The sequence below is a fragment of the Rhinatrema bivittatum genome, chromosome 12 (assembly GCF_901001135.1).
Source record: "Rhinatrema bivittatum chromosome 12, aRhiBiv1.1, whole genome shotgun sequence".
In the NCBI taxonomy this organism is placed as follows: domain Eukaryota; kingdom Metazoa; phylum Chordata; class Amphibia; order Gymnophiona; family Rhinatrematidae; genus Rhinatrema; species Rhinatrema bivittatum.
Genome location: NC_042626.1, coordinates 25,111,585 through 25,117,584, shown reverse-complemented (window position 1 = coordinate 25,117,584; position 6,000 = coordinate 25,111,585).

The window sequence follows — 6,000 nt, the reverse complement described above, 5'->3', positions numbered from 1 at the left end:
GGGGCAGTGGGCAATTTTAAATTCTCCTTCTCACTCATGCAGGTCTGGTAGAGGAAGTATTGTCACATGGGCCCTCACGGGTGGAAAGAGAAGTTGCAAAGCTGAAAGAAGCACGTTGCAGCTGTGGACCCATGTGGCGAATGACAGCAGAAAGGACAGAAGCGCAGGAGCATCAGCCCGAGAAACCTGAAGAAAAGGTGGTCCATTGGTCATGCTGACAGAAGGAGGCTGCTGCTATGTTCTAGAGTTCTCCAATAGCGAGTGTGTGTGAGTGTGTGTGAGAGCGTGTGCGTGTGTAGGAGCGAGAGAGAGAGAGAGAGAGGAAAAATGATTGGGCGCAATAACCCTATCCTACTCCTCCTGCCAATAATCCATTACAAACTTAGAGCATCTGGAAATCAAAAGGACCCAGGTATGGAAAGCAGGGATATGTTTTTTTTCTTTACTCCTTATGAGTTTTCATTATTGGTGTTATTTTGTGTGTCTGTTATTCTGAAATATGTAGAAAATATGTAAAAAAAAAAAATTGTGTTTTTAATTATTGGATGCTTTTCTATTTGTCAGCTGGTTTGAAATATTTATTCTTTTTATTACTGTGGTTTATATTTCTTGATTTTATTGTTTGATGTTTTGTGAGAAATGGTAATGGTTTTTTTTTTCCACTGTTGCACTGAATACAGAGTCTGGCTTGTTACAGTTTCCAATTCAGTTTTTGTTTGCATGTTCTATTTATACTTCATGATCACTTTATTCTGTGTTTGGTGAGAGTCTGTGGGTTCTGCATGTGTGACCAACGTAAATAGTTTGCTGTGTGTAGTTTCTGTATAGGAATCTATTGCAGCTTTATTTATGGTTTGTTTTGTTTTTTTTTAACAGGTGCATTGATGTTTTAGGCCTAGTATGCAATGTTGCCCTGTTGTTACTGTTTGAGTGCTGGCAGTTAGTGCTGGTTGTTATGAAGGTTTAATATATTGTAATTGTAATTCAGTTTATTCATGGCTTTCTGAGGGCCAAGCCATTACCCAACCTGCTTTACAAAAGGCATAATATCATATGGGCTCCATTTATTGTTTTGCAAGGTTTTCTGATTGGTAGCACAGCAGTGCATGTAATTACAATATGTATGTTGCTGTAAGTGACATCTTTGTGTCAGAAGATTGACTATCCTTTTTCATGTAAAATCTATTGTAACCCCCTCCCAGAATGCAAGAGCACATTATTGTCCCCAGGGCCACTTTTTCTCCCAGATCTCACACAAACACAGTCCACTGGCCCCGGCATGCTAGAGTTCTTTCCGGCGGGGGAGGAGGATGAACCTCTGGAGCCCTAGGTTGAAGGGGATGGGTACCAACAGACAGTCTCTCCCTTTGGTTACTCTCAGGTGTACTCACTATTCAGATGTCCTTGCTCGGTGGCACCTCCGATTCTGAAGGAAGACTCTGGACACTCTGCTGGGATGTTCAACAAAATAAAGGTTACTGCAAAAATACTTGAAGTCCAATTTACAACAAAAATTCTCTAATTTATCTTCATATAAAAAATAAACAGTCCAAAGGTAGCTCTTTCTTCAGGTTTCTAAGCAGTCAGTGTGTTCTTTAGGATGGTAAGCACTAGGTAAAGAGCTGAGTGATAGAGTGAGGGTCCCTAGTGAGGCTAAGATCTCCTTAGCGCTTCCTCTGATGGTAAAAGCTGAACTTCTGGTGGTAGAAAGTCCCATAAAAAGTGTTAAAAATCAAAACAATCTCTCCTCTTTCTCAGTGGACAGGAACTGGTGGCAAAAGAATTCCTCTCAAAAACAAAACTCTTTGCAAAAATGGCTTCTTTCTTCTTCTCTATCAGGTCAGTGCAGTCCCGCCTTAGCTGGGCGGAAGTAATCCCAGAACCTTATCCTGACCTTTAAGGCAAGGAATGCAATCCTCCTCAGGCAAAAGCAGGACTCCAAAAAGCAGAAAAAAAGAAGACACAAATACTCCTCCTTCCAAGACAATCCCTTCTATCATGTGAGGTACTGGCCAGGACGGAGTCTCCTCTTCCCTTGGATCAGACTGTGAAGCCTAAAAATAGGGATCAAGCACCACTCCTCCAACTCAAAACTCCAAAATACTATTTCTCCTGTACCAGAACCAAAAACCCCAAGCCACTCCACTCCCCCTGCACATCCTGCTTTTATAGTGCACTGCTGACCAATCCAGGCCTCTGTGGAGGTGCCTGCAGGGATGGTCTGCCAACTACTAAATCCTAGCCTAGTGATTTAGCTAGAGATAAACTGGATAGTGGAGTCCTAGGGGTCTCTGTCTACGCTATTATCAATGCACAATTTTTAACTGTGTTAATTATCTCATCTCTGCTCTCCCCTCGTTATTCCCTATCCCCAGTTTTTGCGCCCCTGTTATAATGTACCTTTTTTGCTTCTTCAATCTATGTCTCTTGTTAATTGGTTACGGTTAACCGCTTTGTTCGATGTAAACCGAGTTGATTTGATTTGTATCAAGAAAGTCTGTATATAAAAGCCTTAAATAAATAAATAAATAAATAAATAAAATAAACTGTGTGTGGAGAGGGAAGGGCAACGCTGTAAAGGTTCGGCTAGGATGCCTCACACCCTCACAATGGTCCTACCAGAAGTGTCTGTCTAAATCATTTGGGGAAACAGACTCTGAGCAATCTCGATTCCTAGAGCTCCATTGGTAGAAATAAATCAGGTGAGATTAGCTCAAACTAAACAGAAAATGCAAATTAACACATAGGTAATTTTGAAGAGGTTTCATGTACGCCAGTGGACTTTGCGTGCACACAAAGGGCTTTTGAAAATTGCTATGATACATGCTACTTTTACATGCCTATCGCCTTTGAAAATTCACTCCATAGACAGTAGCATGGATTGTAGCAATGAAACTTAGCTAGGGCCACCGATGGCTGGGAAAACTTTGCAACAGAGTCTCTGTGGCCAAGAGACATTAGACCCACAAGGGCTTCAGAAACTGGCAAGTGGTGATGTGGCGAGGGCTGGACAATACAGATTCTCAGATTACTAAGAACTGTAAGCCAGCTTCTGTTTTTATTATTTTTAGAGCGCTTGAAATATGCAATTGGTATTATGGAGCTCTGCAGGGGGAATTTAATCTCAAGGGGCTGCACTATAGAAAAGCATTAAGATGAAAAGGTTTTTGATGGCTTTCATTTTTTTTCTTTAGTTATTTTGGGCTGCTTAAGTGTTATTGCGTAACGAGGCTTAAATTTGATGTGGTGCTTTGGCCCAATGGTGCCTCCGTACACACAGGAAAGAGAAGCAAAAACAGTGGCTGCAGATCTTGGGTTTGCCAGCTACCACTATATTTTAGAGATGTGCTTCGGGTAATAATTTCGTGTCATGCTTCGTTTCGGCCCCCCCCCCCCCCCCCCCCCCGCGCAGGAATTTCGTTATTCCCGCGGATCGGGGTTTTTTTGAGGGGGCTCCAATTTTCGCGTTAGTGCGCACTAACCTGGCAGAGTTAGCGCGCATTTCTGAAATTTCGGAAACAATTCAATCGTTTTTCAGCTCTCCCGAACCATTCCGAATTAGGAAATTTCGTTGTCATTGCCTAGTTCGGGAAAAGCGACTGCACATCCGTATATTTCTGGTGATTCCTGAGCTATATTCGCCTGTGATTTTGCCATAGGACCATTAAAGAACGATGCCACCTTCTTCTCCTACCCCTCGATGTGTCACGGGGATGCTTAGTGCTCCCTCCCTCCTTCCCCTTTACTGAGTCCTTGGTCCCTGCAGGCGATAAACACACTCCCCCTTCTACAGAATCTGGGCTACTTCAGGGAAGGACTGCACTAGGAAAAGTGTTTAATTTTTGAGCTGTAACTTCTATTTTCTCATACCATTCTGTTTATATTTAGTTCTCTGTAAGCCAATGTGATGTGCAAACGAACATCGGCGTAAAAAAAAGCATTAAATAAATAAATAAAATAATACAGGAAACACATAGTCCTTTTCTCTCCCCTCTCCAAAAAAAAAAAAAAAAATGTAAAGAAACTGAACAGTGCAATAAAAAATTAAATACAGTTAGCACTGTATAATAAGGGATTTCAATATTTGCCTGCTATCAAAGGCTTGCATTCATTGCTTCCAAACACCAGCCGTGGAAGATTGAAATATCAATGACAGATCAATTTTCTACTTAAGTAAACGCTAATGTAGGATAAACAGTATTGGGAGCTGCATCTGTAACTTTGCTGACACCAGCCTGGACGCCCTGCTGTTCACAGCAAATTTAAACCTGGAGAATAATTAACCCACGAGCATACCACTTAAGGAAAGACTTAAGACAATCATGTTGGAAATTTGCCAGGAGCTGGACCAGGCATCCTGAAAACAGAAGGTTGTGAAGCCTGAACACTTAAGCGCCGATTTTTCCGCGCTCTGAGGCTGTCTGGCTCTAGGTCCTCAGGCCCTTAAGTGATTGAAAAGATGCAGGTCAACGCTGAGTGACTTCTGAGCAGGATGCGACGTCCTTATCCCCACCTGAGAGGGGCAGGCTGCTAGGGAACATGGTACACTTGTACCCAGTCATTGTCTGATGGGGTTTGGACACCCGGGGAAGCCATGCTGTGGGGGTTTACAGGTGTAGGATAGGGGGTTAGCCCCCAAGTTGCAAGCACGGGTCTGAGCAAACTGATCCATAACGAGGTTTATCCGGACGCCTGCGAATGCCTAGATTAATTTGTAGAAACAGAAGAATTAAAGGAAAAAAAAAAGTCTGTGGTTCCTAACTCTGCCCATATTATCTGCGGGCAGGGTTTTTTTGGTTTTTTTTTTAGCTCACAATCACAGAGACAAAGGTCTGGAGAACTAAGTAAAACAGATAATACCTGGATTGGGAGGAGAGAGAGGCTTTGATTTTGTTCCGTAATTTATTTATATTCTGCGATCTCTCAGCAATAATAATAATCCCAGCACGAGTAATAATCCCAGGTTTTATAATACAAAAAAAATAGCATAATACTGAAAACAGCACACATTTTTTCATAAAACACCCATAACATATAATTCTCTGCAATGCACGTTTAAAAAAAACAAAACAGGAAGCTAGCACCTAGCATCAATTAAGTTTGGAAGGTCTCTTGAAAGAGTAGAATTTTAAGCCCTAGCTTTAGGTCTGTCTCCTTTTTAAGGGAGCCTGGAAAGCTATTCCGAAGTGTTGGGCCAAGGGCAGAAAAGGCCCTTTTCCAAGTAGTGGACAAGCTACGCACGCATTTTGTTTTTAATGGTGGTATTGTTAGCATATCTTGTCCTAAAAAATGTAATATTCTTCCTGGCTTGTAGAGGACTAATAATTCATGTAGATATTTCGGACCAGCTCCTTGATGGGCTTTAATAAATATCACCACAAGTCATTTAAACTTTTTTTCTCTGCAAAATAGGTAACCAATGGAGATTTGCTAAAACAGGAATGGAATGGGGCCTCCTTGGAACTTCCTCCAACAGCCTAGCGGTAGAATTTTGGATGGATTTGCAACAATCAGAGTCCAGCACTACCCATAAGATCCTTCACCTCAGACTGTAATGGTCAGACCCTTCCTTCAATCTCATATAATGGGCACTTTTTCCAGTGGAATATTGCTTTGAGTAAGTTGCATCCCTGTTTTGGCAATGTTTAGTACCAATTTATTGGGAGTCATCCAATCCTGCATCTTCCTCAAACAGAAATGTATCTGTTCGCCTGGATCTTTTATTGTAGAATTCATGGTATTAGCTGGATATCATCTGTATAAAATTTGAATTTTACTCCCATTGTCCTAATAAGCTTTGCTATAATGAGGCTAGATACATATTAATATATAGCACAATAGGATTGGTGTCATTATCTGTGCTGTTTAGCTATATTTATGATTTAAGGTTATTTATTAAGATTTTGAAATGTTTATATTGTTGAAATTTATATGCTGCCTGACCTTCACCTTGAGCATTTGGAAATGTCTTAAATAAATTAATAGCCAGCTTTTTCTGTT